The following is a 16,790-nucleotide window of genomic DNA, read 5'->3' as shown; positions in this document are numbered from 1 at the left end:
ACTTGAACAAGTCATACATGTTTCATTAGATGCATGATGAGAATGGTTAGGTAAGGAAGATACTTGATTTGCCGAGCTTTGGTTGATAAAAAATTGATCAAACCTTTGAGATATTGATTTCATTTCGGCGGCAATTTCATTGGAGTGATCGACTTGATGTAAGCCAACACTCTTCCTACCACTAGAATTTCTACCATTCTTCGAAGATAAAGTACGATGCAAAGAATTTTCACTCATGCTCTCATAAAGACACCACACGTCATCCTCATGCCTATCAATGTAAGAGCCACCCATGGAAGCATTAACCATGCCTTTGTAATTGTTCGATAAGCTCTCAAAGACATACTGAACTAATTGCCATTTGGGCATGTCATGATGTGGACACTTCCTAAGTAATTCATTAAAGCGTTCCCATGCCTCATGAAATGTTTCTCCATCCCCATGTGAAAATTCTTGAATTGAGGTTCTCATGGCATTGGTCTTAGGATCCGGATAGTACTTCTTAAGTACAACTCTTGTTTCATTTCTGCCCAAGAAGTTATTGAAAAAGGCCTAAGATTGTTAAACCAATATTTTGCCTTGTCTTTAAGAGTAAATGAAAAAAGTTTAAGCCTTAAGACCTCTTCCGGCATGTCCGTATATTTTACGGTGGAACATACTTCAAGGAACTCATCCAAATGCTTGTAAGGTTCTTCACTTGGAAGTCCATGATAATTAGGAAGCATTTAAATGGTTTGTGGCTTAATTTCATAGTGATGTGCTCGAAATGGTGACAATTGAATGCATATGGGTGCATTATATTCATTAGGCACATAGTGATCTCTTAAAGCAAGGGGAGGATTAGCAATTGGAGGTGCAACATGGGCACCTTGGTTGCCTTGAATGATAGGAGGTGGTGGAGTATAGACTGACCTTGGCATTCCCAATGGAACTTGGCCTTATTGTTGTGGTGGATGAACATATGGCCTTGGCATGCCTAATGGTACTTGCATGTTATCATAATGCACATTGGGGTGGAGGATACCTTGTTGGTCTATGTGACCAAGGTCCTCCACATGGTCTTCATTGTGTCCTTCCATTGATGAAATGGATTGACTAGAACTACCTCTCCCCCTAGGGTTTCAAACAATGGATTGAAGATGAAGATTTAAAGGGACAAGAGTGGGTCTCAATGATCTACGACCATGCATGCACAATGCAACACAACAAGCAATAACAACAAACACTTCACCTTCACAACAAATCAATAATTAACAAACTTTCTCCACATACAATGTTCATACTCCCATGCTTAAACAAAAATACAAGAAAAGGAAATTACCTCCACACGGGCTCACGATTTATCTAAGAATTGAATTACAAGCCTCCACGCGGGCCGACGATTTAACTAAGGGCTTGAGTAAAGAAAAGCTCACAAAGGTCCTTTAGCATTTCAATTCCAAATTTATAGCTTAGCTTAGCAAATTTTTTTATAGATTTTTTAGCATTTTTCCTTGCTTGCTTAGCTCCTTTGCTTGAATGCTCCTTTGCTTGCTTCCTAGCTCAATGCTCCTTGTCAATCAAAAACAAACACAATAAGTAACAAAAATTGAAAACAAAGTAAAGATACGATCAAAAGAGTACTAATTCCTAATTGATTCCACAAATACGACTTTGCCAATCAATCAATCCCCGGTAATGGCGCCAAAAACTATGGTGGCTTCACTGGCGTGTGCACAAAACAATGCATAAAACTTTGAATTTGGATATTAGTGCCAAGTGGGCACCATAATTTAAATTTATCAACCGCTTAACACTTATACTATGTAGTATGAGTGAGAAGGGATCGTCCCAAGCGATTGAGTTATCGTACTAGCTTGAGGAATCAAAATTAGGGTTAGTAGGTCGAGTGATCAAAATAGTGGTTGGTTGGTTGAATTAAGCTAGATACAAATTAAACTAAAGTAAGCAATAATGCAATACAGAGAATAAAAGATAGAGAGAGATCTTGGGGTTTAGAGATCACCACTAAGCATAGCTTTTCTACACCTTCAATGAATGATTAATGAGGGGAAGAACATGTATTGTAATAAAGTGTGTGTGTGTGTGGTTGTTTCAACAAGTATGGATGACAAATTAAGCATATATTGTCTAAACAATATGGTGGATAACACAACATATCAAATTAAGCCATTAATCCTTTCTTTAAGCTCACAATCCAAACACATCACAAGGTTTGAGATACATGTTACTTACTTTTCATAAGTATAGAACATCAACAATAAACATGCATTGTCCTCCTACTTAACAACTACACTACAACTAAGCTAATGACATGAAATTAAACTAATTAAACTAAGGGAGAGGCACAATCCATCAAGCAATGAGTATGAACCATAAATAGACCACAAGAACATGACATTAAGCACTATGTCTTGACAATCTCTAGATCTATAGCATCAATATACATAGACATGCATCAATAACACAAGAAATAGAGACAAACACATGAACATCTATTCTAGCATACATAGACATATAGATAGAATGAAATGATCAATTGGAAGCATTAAATCACATAAATCATTGAAGAAACAAGATCTATATATATAAAAGTGTCAAGACATGAATTACAATACAAATCCCCTCAAAAATACATAAATCAAGAAGTAGAAAGCACACTTAGGGCTAACTTTAGCCCCAAGAGGATGTCTAGCCACTCATAGATGATGTCCTCCAACCCTCAAGGGCAAGCTCCATGGAAGAAATTTGCTCCTTGGTTGATGAAGAGGCTCCAATGGTGTCTCTGGCCTCCTCCTCTTCTTTTCTTCCTCCCTAAGAGTATCCTCTCTCTAATCTCTAAGAATGATAGAGTCCTAAGAATCCTACTCAAAAAGTGTATCATATTCTTTATATAGATAGTTCAAGTGACACAAAATGAGCTGGGGTCGTGCAGCAAATATTCCCGAATGATTGGATAAGGACAGCTTTCAATGACCTGGAAATTTAACTTTTTCGCACTGGAAGAAGTTCGATCGATCGAACCTTGGACTTGGATCGATCAAACATGGCTGAGATCTATCGAACTGAAGTTGGATCGATCCTCAATGGTGGCGCCTTTTTGGATAAAAACAAATTTGAGATATTTTGAAGATATTTTTGGGAAAAGGACAAAAGTGGTTTGTAGGGTGGTACAACTAGATAAGATCAATCATTTAGATAAGGATAAGAATGTTCGATCGATCGAAGAAGGAAGTTGGATCGATCAAACTTTTGAGATCTTTAAATAAGGACAAACATGGCTCAGATCTATCTTGAAGTGCTAAGATCGATGAAAGTTGGATCGATCGAACTTTTCTTGAGATCGATCAAATTTGCTGAAATTCCACCCTTTGTTTCCTTTTGCTCTACTTTGCTCCTTTCTTTGATTAATCCCAGAATTACTTCAATTATGCTCTTATTTGGCTGAGTTAGCAGCAGATTCTCCCTGCGCGGTTGTATGTACTACCTGCAACTGCTTTATTTTCATACAAGCTGTAAATGCGGGCTTACTCCTATATTCCCAACGGTAGAGACACAGAAATTTTGGGGATAAGTACCTGAAAATAGAAATAACACGAAATCAATACAAAACGATAAAATAAAGTAGATAAAGGTTCTAGAATACCTAAGCTTAAGGGGTTTAAATACACATTTTTCAGTGCTCATTAAAATGGATTTCGAATAACTTGAGCTCAAAACTCTCATTTTCTTTCAGAATTTTAATCCTTATATATTAAAATGGTCTACTAACATAATCAGTACCTTTAATGAGGTACTTTCATTTAAAGATTCAATCTTTAATCATTAAAACGCTCTTCGGGACGTCAAAGGGAACTCGAATTAGTTTAACTCAAAACTCTCATTTCCTTCCAAAGAATCATTCTTTATACATTTAAAAGGTCTAGTGACATAATAGGAACCTTTATTGAGGTATTTTCATAGAAAGATTCAATCTTTTCCCATTAAAACATTCTTCACGACCTCGAATAAGTTAAAGTCAAAACTCTCATTTTCTTTCAATGATTCAATCTTTATACATTAAAAAGGTCTAGTAACATAATAGGTACCTTGATTGAGGTAATTTCATTCAAAGATTCAATCTTTACTTATTAAAACATTTTTCGTGATTTCAAAGGGGTCTCGAATAAGTTAAACTCAAAACTCTCCTTTTCTTTCAAAGATTTAATCTTTATACATTAAAATGGTTTAATGACATAATAGGTAGCTTGATTAAGGTATTTGCATTCAAAGATTCAATCTTTACTCATTATAACACTCTTCGAGACGTCAAGGGGAACTCGAATAAGTTAAACTTAAAACTTTCATTTTCTTTCAAAGATTCAGTCTTTATACATTAAAAAGGCCTAGTGACAGAATAGGTATCTTTATTGAGATATTTTCTTACAAAGATTTAATCTTTACTCATTAAAACATTCTTTGGGACGGCAAAGGGAACTCGAATAAGTTTAACTCAAAACTTTCATTTTTTTTCTAAAATTTAATCTTTGTACAGTAAAATGGTCTAGTGGCATAATAGTTACCTTAATTGTGGTATTTTCAATCAAAGATTCAATCGTTACTCTATAAAATACTCTTTGCGACTTCATAGGTAACTCGAATAAGTTATACTCAAAACTCCTATTTTCTTTCATAAAATCAATCTTTATACAATAAAAAGGTCTAGTGACATAATAGGTACCTTGATTGAGGTAATTTCATCCAAATATTTAGTCTTTACTCATTAAAACTGTTCGTGATGCCAAAGGGATCTCAAAAAAGTTTAACTCAAAACTCTCGTTTTCTTTTAAAGCTTTAATTATTATACATTAAAATGGTCCAGTGAGATAATAGGTACCTTGATTGAGGTATTTTCATTCAAAGATTCAACCTTTACTCATTAAAATACTCTTCGAGACATTAAAGGGAGCTCGAAAAAGTTTAACTCAAAACTCTAATTTGCTTTCGAAGATTCAATCTTTATATATTAAAATGGTCTAGTCACATAAGTGGTACCTTGATTGAGGTAATTTTGTCCAAAGATTCAGTCTTTACTTATTAAAACTCTTCGTGACGTTAAAGGGATTTCGAATAAGTTTAACTCAAAACTCTCATTTTCTTCCAAAGATTGAATCTTTATACATTAAAATGTTCTGATGACATAATAGGTACCTTGACTGAGGTATTTACATTCCAAGATTCAGTCTTTACTAATTAAAACACTCTTCAGGATGTTAAAGGAAACTCAAATAAGTTTAACTCAAAACTCTCATTTTCTTTCAGAGATTCAATCTTTACAAATTAAAAAAGTCTAGTGACATAATAGGTACCTTGATTGACATAATTTCATTCAAAGATTCAATCATTACTCATTAAAACACTCTTCGCGACTTCGAAGGGATCTCGAATAATTTTAACCCAAAACTCTAATTTTCTTTCACATATTTAATTTTTTTACATTAGAATGGTCTAGTGACCTAATAGGTACTTTGATTGTGGTATTTACATTCAAAGGTTCAGTCTTTGCTCATTAAAAAACTCTTCAGGACATTAAAGGGAACTCGAATAAGTTTAACTCAAAACTCTTATTTTCTTTCAAAGATTCAATCTTTACAAATTAAAAAAGTCTAGTAACATAATAGGTACCTTGATTGACGTAATTTCATTCAAAGATTCAATCATTAATCATTAAAACACTCTTCGTGACGTCAAAGGGATCTCGAATAAGTTTAACTCAAAACTCTTATTTTTTTTCACATATTTAATGGTCTAGTGACATAATAGGTACTTTGATTGAGGCATTTTCAGTCAAAGATTCAATCTTTACTCATTAAAACACTCTCCGGAACACAAATGGGAACTCGAATAAGTTTTACTCAAAACTCGCATTTTCTTTCAAAAATTCAATCTTTATACATTAAAAAGGTCTAGTGACATTAAAGGTACCTTAATTGAGCTAATTTCATTCAAAGATTCAATCTTTACTCATTAAAACACTCTTTGTGATGTCAAAGGGATCTTGAAAATGTTTGCAAAACTCTATTTTTCTTTCAAAAATTTAATTTTTAAACATTAAAATATTCTAGTGAAATAATAGGTACCTTGATTGAGGTATGTCCATTCAAAGATTCTGTCTCTACTCAGTAAAACACTCTTCGGGACGTCAAAGGGAACTCGAACAAGTTTAACTCAAAACTCTCATTTTCTTTCAAAGATTCAATCTATATATATTAAAAAGGTCTAGTGACGTAATAGGTACCTTGATTAAGATAATTTCATTCAAAGATTCAATCTTTACTCATTAAAACACTCTTTGTGACGTCAAAGGGATGTCAAAAAAAGTTTGACACAAAACTCTATTTTTCTTTCAAAGATTTAATTTTTATACATTAAAATGGTCTAGTGACATAATAGTTGCCTTGATTGAGGTATTTCCATTCAAAGATTCTGTCTTTACTCATTAAAACACTCTTCAGGACGTGAAAGGAAACTCGAATAAGTTTAACTCAAAACTCTCATTTTCTTTCTAAGATTCAATTTTTATACATTAAAAAAGTCTAGTGACAAAATTGGTACCTTGATTGAGGTAATTACATTCAGAGATTTAATCTTTACTCATTAAAACACTCTTGGTGACGTCAAAGGGATCTCGAATAAGTTTAACTCAAAAATCTCATTCTCTTTCAAATATTTAATTTTTTGCATTAGAATGGTCTACTGACATAATAGATACTTTGATTGAGGTATTTTCATTCAAAGATTCAGTCTTTACTCATTCAAACACACTTCGTGACGTCGAAGGGATCTCGAATAAGTTTAACTCAAAACTCTAATTTTCTTTCAAAGATTCAATCTTTATACAATAAAAAGGTCTAGTTACAGAATAGGTACCGTTATTTAGGAAATTTCATTCGAAGATTCAATCTTTACTCATTAAATCACTCAATTTCTTTCTATGGTTCAATATTTATATATTAAAAAAGGTTTAGTGACATAATAGGTACCTTAATTGAGGTAATTTCATTCGAAGATTCAATTTTTACTCACTAAAACACTCTTCGTTATGTCAAAGGGATCTCGAATAAGTTAAACTCAAAATTCTCATTTTGTTTCAAAGATTTAATCTTTATACATTAAAATGGACTAGTGAGAAATTAGGTACCGTGATTGAGGTTTTTCCAATCAAAGATTCAATATTTACATATTAAAACACTCTTCGGGACATCAATGGGAACTCGAATATTTATATGTTAAAATGGTCTAGTAACATAATAGGGACCCTTATTGAGGTATTTTCAATCGAAGATTCAATCTTTACTTATCAAAATACTCTTCGTGACTTCATAGGTAAGTCGAATATGTTTAACTCAAAACTCTTATTTTCTTTCAAAGATTTAATATTTATAAATTAAAATGGTGTAGCAACATAATAGGTACCTTGATTGAGGAATTTTGATACAGATATTCAATATTTACTCAATAAAACACTCTTCGGGATGTCAGAAGGAACTCGAAAAACTTTAGCTCAAAACTCTTGTTTTCTTTCAAAGATTCAATTTTTATACATGAAAATTGTATAGTGACATAATTGGTATCTTTACTGAGGTATTTTCATTCAAAGATTCAATCTTTACTCACAAAAACACTTTTCGCGACTTCATTGGTAACTCGAATAAATTAAACTCAAAACTCTCATTTTCTTTCAAAGATTCAATCTTTATACATTAAAAAGGTGTAATAACATAACAAGTACCTTAATTGAGGTAATTTCTTTCAAAGATTCGATCTTTAGTTGTTAAAATATTCTTCATGATGTCAAAGGGATCTCGAATAAGTTTAACTCAAAACTCTCATTTTCTTTCGAACATTTAATCTCTATACATTAAAATGGTATAGTGACATAATAAGTACCTTTATTGAGGTATTTTCATTCAAAGATTCAATCTTTACTAATTAAAACACTATTCGCGACTTCATAGGTAACTCGATTAAGTTAAACTCAAAACTTTTATTTTCTTTCAAAGATTCAATCCTTATACATTAAAAACGTCTAGTGACATAATAGGTACCTTTATTAAGGTATTTTCATTCAAAGATTCAATCTTTATTAATTAAAACACTCTTTGCGACTTCATAAGTAACTTGATTAAGTTAAACTCAAAACTTTCATTTTCTTTCAAAGATTCAATCTTTAGTCGTTAAAACAATCTTCATGACGTCAAAAGGATCTCGAATATGTTTAACTCAAAACTCTCATTTTCATACGAACATTTAATCTCTATAAATTAAAATGGCTTAGTGACATAATAAGTACCTTTATTGAGATATTTTCATTCAAAGATTCAATCTTTACTAATTAAAATACTCTTCGCGACCTCATAGGTAACTCGATTAAGTTAAACTCAAAACTCTCATTTTATTTCAAAGATTCAATCTTTATATATTAAAAAGGTCTAGTGACATAATAGGTACCTTAATTAAGGTAATTTCATTCAAAGATTCAATCTTTACTCATTAAAATACTCTTCGTGATGTGAAAGGGATCTCGAATAAGTTTATCTCAAAACTCTCATTTTCTTTCAAACATTTAATCTTTACACATTAAAATGGATTAATGACATAATTGGTACCTTGATTGAGGTATTTTCATTCAAATAATCAATCTTTACTCTTTAAAACTCTCTTCGGGACGTCAAAGGAAACTCGAATAAGTTCAACTCAAAACTCTCATTTTCTTTTAAAGATTCAATCTTAATATATGAAAAAGGTCTAGTGACATAATAGGTACCTTTATTAAGTTATTTTCATTCACAGATTCAATCTTACTCATTAAAATACTCTTTGGGACGTCAAATGGAACTCGAATAAGCTTAACTCAAAACTCTAATTATCTTTCAATGATTCAATCTTTATACGTTACAAAGGTCTAGTGACATAATAAGTAACTTGATTGAGGTAATTTCATTCAAAGATTCAATATTTGTTTATTATAACACATTTCGCGATGTCAAAGGGATCTCGAATAAGTTTAACTGAAAACCCGCATTTTCTTTCAAAGATTTAATCTTTATACATTAAAATGGACTTGTGACATAATAGGCACCCTGATTGAGCTATTTTCGTTCAAAGATTCAATCTTTACTCATTAAAACACTCTTCGGGACGTCAAAGGAAATCGAATAATTTTAACTCAAAACCCTAATTTTTTTCAAAGATTCAATCACTTTAGAAAGGTCTAATAACATAATACGTACCTTAATTGAAGTAATTTCATTCGAAGATTCAATCATTACTCATTAAAACACTCTTCGGGATGCCAAAGGGATCTTGAATAAGTTTAACTTAAAACTCTCATTTCTTTCAAAACTTAATCTTTATATGTTAAAAAAGTCTAGCGACATAATAGGTTCCTTTATTGAGGTATTTTCTTTCGAATATTCAATCTTTACTCGTTAAAACACTATTCGCGACTTTATAAGAAACTAGAATAAGTTAAACTTAAAACTCTCATTTTCTTTCAATGATTCAATCTTTGTACATTAAAAATGTCTAGTGACACAATAGATACCTTAATTGAGGTAATTTAATTCAAAGATTCAATCTTTACTCATTAAAACATTCTACATGATGTCAAAGGGATCTAGATTAAGTTTAACTCAAAAGTCTCATTTTCTTTAGAAGATTCAATCTTTATACATTAAAATGGTCATATGAAATAATAGGTTTCTTAATTGAGGTATTTTAATCCAAAAATTCAATCTTTACTCTTTAAAACACTCTACGAGACATCGAAGCGAACTCGAATACATTTATCACAACACTCTCATTTTCTTTTAAAGATTCAATCTTTATACTTTAAAAAGATCTAGTGACATAATAGATACCTGTATTGTGGTTTTTTCATTCAAAGATTCATTCTTTACTTATTAAAACACTCTTCGCAACTTCATAGGTGACTTGATTAAGTTAAACTCAAAATTCTCATTTTCTTTCAAAGATTGAATCTTTATACATCAAAAAACGTCTAGTGACATTATAGGTACCTTGACTGAGGACATTTCATTCAAGGATTCAATCTTTACTCATTAAAACACCCTTCAGGACGCCAAAGGGATCTCGATAAAGTTTAACTCAAAACTCTTATTTTCTTTCAATGATTTAATCTTTATAAGTTAAATTGGTTTATTGATATAATATGTACCTTGATTTAGGTATTTTTATTCAAAGATTCAATCTTTACTCATAAAAATACTCTTCGGAACGTCAAAGGGAACTCTAATAAATTTAACTCAAAACTCTCATTTTCTTTCAAAGTTTCAATCTTTATACAATAAAAGGTCTAGTGACATTATAGGTACCATTATTCAGGAATTTTCATCAAACGATTCAGTCTTTACTCATTAAAACACTTTTCGTTACTTCATAGGTAACTCGATTAAGTTAAACTCAAAACTTTCATTTTCTTTCTAGGATTCAATCTTTATACATTAAAAGTGTCTAGTTACGTAATAGGTAACTTTATTGAGGTATTTTCATTTAAAGATTCAATCTTTACTAATTAAAACACTCTTCACTACTGCATAGGTAACTCGATTAAGTGAAACTCAAAACAATCATTTTCTTTCAAAGATTCAATTTTCATACATTAAAAAGGTCTAGTGACATAATGGATACCTTAATTTTGGTAATTTCATTCAAAGACTCAATCTTTACTCATTAAAACACTCTTCGTGATGTGAAAGAGATCTCGAATAAGTTTAACTCAAAACTCTCATCTTCTTTCAAAGATTTAATCTTTATATATTAAAATGGATTAATGACATAATTGGTACATTGATTGAGGTATTTTCATTCAAAGATTCAATCTTTACTCATTAAAACACTCTTCGGGATGTCAAAGGGAACTTGAATAAGTTTAACTCAAAACTCTCTCTTTTCTTCAAAGATTCAATCTTTATATATGAAAAGGGTCTAGTGACATAATAGGTACCTTTATTGAGGTATTTTCACTCAAAGATTCGATCTTACTCATTAAAATACTCTTTGCGACGTCAAAGGGAACTCGAATAAGCTTAACTCAAAACCCTAATTATCTTTCAATGATTCAATCTTTATACGTTAAAAAAGTCTAGTGACATAATAGGTAACTTGATTGAGGTAATTTCATTCAAAGATTTAATCTTTATTTATTATAACGCACTTCGTGATGTCAAAGGGATCTTGAATAAGTTTAACTGGAAACCTCATTTTCTTTCAAAGATTTAATCTTTATACATCAAAATGGACTTGTGACATAATAGGCACCCTGATTAAGCTATTTTCATTCAAAGATTCAATCTTTACTCATTAAAACACTCTTCGGGACGTCAAAGGGTTATGAATTTCTTTATATATATAAAGAGCTTATCTGCAAAGAAAATACACGATTTTGAGAGGCATCATATTACATTGCAAAGAGAGCTTTTGTTCTCATCTTCTCTTCATCTCTCTCATTTCACTCTTATTCTATCTTGAGAGATTCCAGTAAAGATTAAAAGGGCTTTTGCTCTTGTTTTAATCTTCATAGAGTTTTTGCTCTATTATACTACTTGAGAGAGCATTCAAGAACATTCATTCAAGTGCATCAAAGAGAGCTTTTGGCTCTACCTTTATACAAAGCTTTTGTTCTGGTTTTACTCACTCATAGAGCCTCTGTTCAGACATCAATCTTCATCTCATATACAAGCTTCCATAGCTGAACCAGAGTGAACTTCAGAGAGCATTTAGTGAGCCTTTGTTAAACTTTTGTTCTAGTATTTCATCAGAGCTTTTGTTCTGTATTTTCCTCATTATCTCTCACACATTTCATACTTAGAGTTTGAGCTTCACTTGATTTCATATATACTCTATTGTGAGGTTTGATTTGTATCAGTTCTTGAGAGGATTTCTTGTATAACAAATTCTATCTACAAATCTGCTGTAAGCCTAGGAGGAAGAGTTTCTCTTAGTAAAGAAATTATAAGGGATGGTGTGGCCTATGTAAAACTAAGAGAGGTGGTCTCTTAGCAAGGATACTGTAAAGGGTTGGTGTGACCCAAAAGGAAGCCTAGGAGAAGGGTGTTCTCCTAGTAAGAAAGAGAAGCAAGGTCTTGCTTCAATTGAAGGTTTGTTCTCCACCATTAAGGAGAAGCTCTAAGGAATTTGGGAAGTCTCAAGAGGGATCTTGAGCCGAGGAGTAGGAGTTTCCGAACCTCGCAAAAATTGCCGTGTTATTGTTTACAATTTCTCTTCCCTTATCTCTTTTACAGTTGTGCTAAATTGATTACTTTCATATCTTGTTTATTGCATAATTGGTTATACTATTGAGTAGAAATTGTATTTCTATAATTTGCGAAAATTGGCCATTGACTCTATTCACCCCCCCTCTAGAGTCAATTCTTGGGTAATAATTGGTATCAGAGCCTAAACTCTATTAAAGGACTTAACCGTCTTAGAGTATGATCATGGCCAATAATAGTAGTATCACACACTTAGAAGGTTATCCCATTGATAAACCTCCTTGTTTTGATGGAAATGATTATATTTATTGGAAAATTAGAATGAGGGCCTTCTTAAAAAGTATTGATATTGATTTATGGAAAGTTGTTGAAAATGGTGGTCATATCCCAACCAAAGTTATTGAAGGGAATGAAATTCCTAAATTAAAAGCTGAATGGGAAAATGATCATAGATTAATACAATGCAATACTTTAGCCATATGCCATCTTTATTGTGCATTAAGCAAAAATGAGTTCAATAAGATTATCTTTTGTAAAACGGCTAAAGAAATTTGGAACTCACTTGAATTAGCCTATGGAGAATCAATTAATGGTGAGGAATCATATATGCCTATGCTTATTGAAAAAGATGTTGCTTCCAGCATAAATGAAAATGAATTAGTTAGTGAGATGTATTCTAGTTCTACTAACATTACTAATCATTTGAATTTTCTTAGTAGAACTTACTCTTCTTCCTATAGTGAAGTAAATAAAGCAACTCAAAAGAAGAGTATAGCTCTCCGAGCTTCTAGCAAAGAGGCAAGTGACATTAAAGAGTTGGACAAACTTTGTCTCATGGCCAATGAAGATGAGGTAAATTCTAATCATGAATTTTTTGATATAGAAGCCTCTTATAATGAACTAGTTGATGCACATAATGAATTACTTGATGCGTTTAAAGATTTACATGGTGTGCTAGAAAATATGACTGTGAAATGTGCTTCTCTTAAAAAGGAAAATCACAATCTCTCTCAAGGACATGAAAAAGTCCAAATGGAAAACGATTCTTTGAAAATAAAAAACCATTATCTTGTACAAGAATTATAAAAGATCCAACTTGAAAACGAATCCTTGAAAAAGGAAAAGGATAATATACTATCTATAGGGCCACCATCAATTGATTACGTTTCCGAGTATAATTTTTCAAAGGAAATCATTGATGATCAAAATGGCACTTTAGCAAAGACAACCAAAGGAAAAGAGAACTTAAGTTCTATGCTAGGAAATCAAAGAGTTGTCTATTTTAAAAATGAGATAAGACATGATCCTCATACTAAAGATGCATGCTTGTTGAGAAGAAGAAAGCCTTTGTATGATCACTTTGTCAAAAGTGGTACCCATTCCTTTAAATGAAATTATTATAAGAGGCTAGGACACAAAATTCATGATTGTCCATTTAGAAAGAAATTGAGGTCAAATAAGGTTTGGGTTCTAAAAGGAACTTATGTTCCATTGCCTAACTTATATGGACCCAAGAAAATTTGGGTACCAAAAAAAGAATATGCAACCCTTTCTTATAGGGTTACTTGATGGCATCAATCAAGGATTAAATGATGCATCACTTTGAAACAACTTCCAAGCTAATGGAGTTAATACCATGGATAAATAATTCCTTTCTCATTAATATGTTTTTATATGAAGAATTCAATCATGAAATTCTAAGCATGGCGCTCTTGATATGCTACTTGTTCCTAATAGATGTAAAAATGTCTATGTTTTGATATTTTGCATAAAAGTAGTTTGTTTTGGCATATGAGTTATGAACATGCTAACATGATATGATTCTCTATCTTTCAAATGATCTTTAAATTTACTATGCCCAATCTTTGTGATAGATTTATTGGAAGATATGCAATCAAATGAAAGCATACATTATCTAATGTAGACCATCAATACTATTTCATGTGAACCTTATCAAATGTATTAAAGTAGCAATATATAAAAAGTCATCTATATGCTTTTATGATCTTAAATGTTTTATCTATACTTAATTGTGTCACTTCCATGCATATAGAAAATGAGGTTGTTCAACTTGAGGATCAAATCTCATTGGAAGAGCCATCTCATTAAAATGAAGAATGTGAATGTATATTGCTTTCCTAAAGGTTGGAAGTGTGTGGTCTATACAAAGGCTGTTATAGCAAATTGAAAGGGTGAGCCTCAAAGTAATAAGAAAATCCTAGAAAAGAAAGCTAAATGAGAGTGTCTCGAGAGGCCATATGAACACATGATTTCCTGAGTTCTTAATCAAGAATGAAAGCTAAATACATTCTCAGAAATCAGTGAGCAAATGTAAAATACATTGAAGTGATGATGGATGCCTAATAAACTGAAAATATGGTGCAAAAGGTGTCTGGAAGGACTTAAATTTGCTGGAATCACTATCTTAGCTTGAAGAAGGTTTAAATAAGCTCTTATATCATGTTTACATCTACAGGAGGTGCTCACTTGAATAAAGTTGAGTTGAAGTAAGTTTTTCATATCCCTAACCCTCATTTAAGCTTATTTTCTGGTTCAGCCTCTGATTTATGTAAGAAAGTGTTAATATCTTGCTGTGATTCATCTGTCAATCATTCTAGCAAGTGTTTATAGTTGAATAGAGGCTAGTGAAGTTCAGAAGTTACATCAAAACTGACCAGCTTGAAGTTTGGCCTAGTAAACCTAAGCTGTTAAGGTTTAAGGCCTGAAAATCTGGAATTCAAACTATAAAAATTGTATACCATGCTTATCTTGATGTAATTACTGTCTGAGAAAGTGTATTAACATGAAATATGTCTGAGGGCTTCGAATTCAATGCAGTGGTGCAGTGATTTTACAGTTTTGTCCCTGAGTGCAGAGTTTCTACAGAAACTAGTCTATAACAGATTTTGAGGCTAAAATTAAATTGTGAAATGAATTGCTTAACCTCTGAGCTTTTGTGAGAAGATGAACCAACAAACTGCAGCAGAGCCAGCTCCATTCAGAGTAGAGCCGTTTCTTTAAAAAAAAAAAAGAGCCATCTCAACACAAAGCATAGCCTGCTCCACAAATGGTATCAAATTGCATGCTCTCGGGATCTCAAAAATTTTAAGAAAGAGCCAGCTCCCTTTACATAAGAGCAGGCTCTATAAAAACAAAAGCCGGCTCCCAAAACCTGCATATTTTTTTTTACTCTCGAGATCTCTCTGCATCTCTCATAACCAGCCATAGAGCCGGCTCTAGAAACTAGAAGAGCCGGCTCCATAAGTGCATCAAACAAGAGCCTGTTCCATTCACTAAGAGTTGGCTCTATAGAAATTCATTGAGCCGGCTCTATAAACATGTGAGCCGGCTCCCACAATGTTGCCCATCTATATTGCTCTCAACATGTTTTTGTATTGCATCTCAGTTGGAACTTCCAGTAACATAGACTAAAAACTCAAGGTTCATTTAAGTTCCATTAATTCCAGTACCAACCGAGCTACTCTTTAGCTTTATATCAGTGCAGCGAAACTTTGACCAAGCCAGCTTCAGTCTCTCAAATTGATTCGGTCACAGCTGTAGCATCACCAACATGATGGCAGATTCCAACAACTGTGAGCTCCACCATTGATGTTAGATACAGGTCTAGATACTTCCTATTTTGAGCTTTCAAGATTGAATCATTCCAGAAAGCTTTCCAAAAAGCAACAGTGGGTAAGCATCTCGGCTAGGACTCTTGTTGGGCATCTTTATAAGTAAGCTTCCTTTATCAAAATTCTCTTTAAAGTTCATATGATTCTTGCCTTTTAAATGATTTTTAGTGATTAATTTCTCACTCATCTCAATTTTTAATCCATCACTACTTGCTTCTAATTTATATATTCAGTCATTTGTTCTTAAAATCTTCACTATTGAATGAGTATATGAATTAAATCTCCAATTTCATTTAATGTTAAGTTCATCCCCTAAGGTAAGACTAATTTACTTTTCCTCTTAAATTCATGCCTCTTTGATATTCCCAGTCACCATTATTTAAGCATGATTCTCTCTTTGCACTCTATCTTAAATCCTTCTTTGTCAAACCCTCATAATCCCAGAAATATCATGTGGTGATTTGAACACAAATTTTGGGCTTTTTTTGTGAATCTATGCTCTAAATTGTAAGTTTTCCTGTCCATTCAAGTTCCATATTAGGTTTCCATTTCAAGGCTGATTTTATCAATTCCATATCTATTGACCTTGTTGCTCAACAATTGTCTTAAGGGGTTTCAAGTATGCATTCTCTTTGCTCTTAAAACTATGGTTGGATGTACAAATTAAATTAGTTTTTATTTGCACAAATGCTTGGGTTTTTAACTTTTACTTCTTTGAATTGCTATTTTGAGTGTTTCTTGAGCATTCAAAATTTTTATTCTATGGCTTCTTCTTCACGTATAAAGAATCCTTCTCATAGCCAAAATAGGAGTACTCAACTTACCCATGATCATGAATCTGGCCCTAGTGATCCCAATCCTCCTCCAGATGGCATCTGTGTCA

At 32.3% G+C, this 16,790-nt stretch overlaps 1 pseudogene; it reads left to right on the top strand.

Annotated features, from left to right (window-relative positions):
• The first annotated feature begins 367 nt into the window (after positions 1–367).
• On the top strand, positions 368–466 carry LOC132310686 (small nucleolar RNA R71; annotated as a pseudogene).
• The last annotated feature ends 16,324 nt before the right edge of the window (positions 467–16,790 follow it).

This window comes from Cornus florida, unplaced genomic scaffold, assembly GCF_030987335.1.
Source record: "Cornus florida cultivar Cherokee Brave unplaced genomic scaffold, ASM3098733v1 CherokeeBrave_3.0.0_Hap2_Chr05, whole genome shotgun sequence".
Taxonomy (NCBI): domain Eukaryota; kingdom Viridiplantae; phylum Streptophyta; class Magnoliopsida; order Cornales; family Cornaceae; genus Cornus; species Cornus florida.
This window is presented reverse-complemented; position numbering and strand designations above follow the sequence as displayed.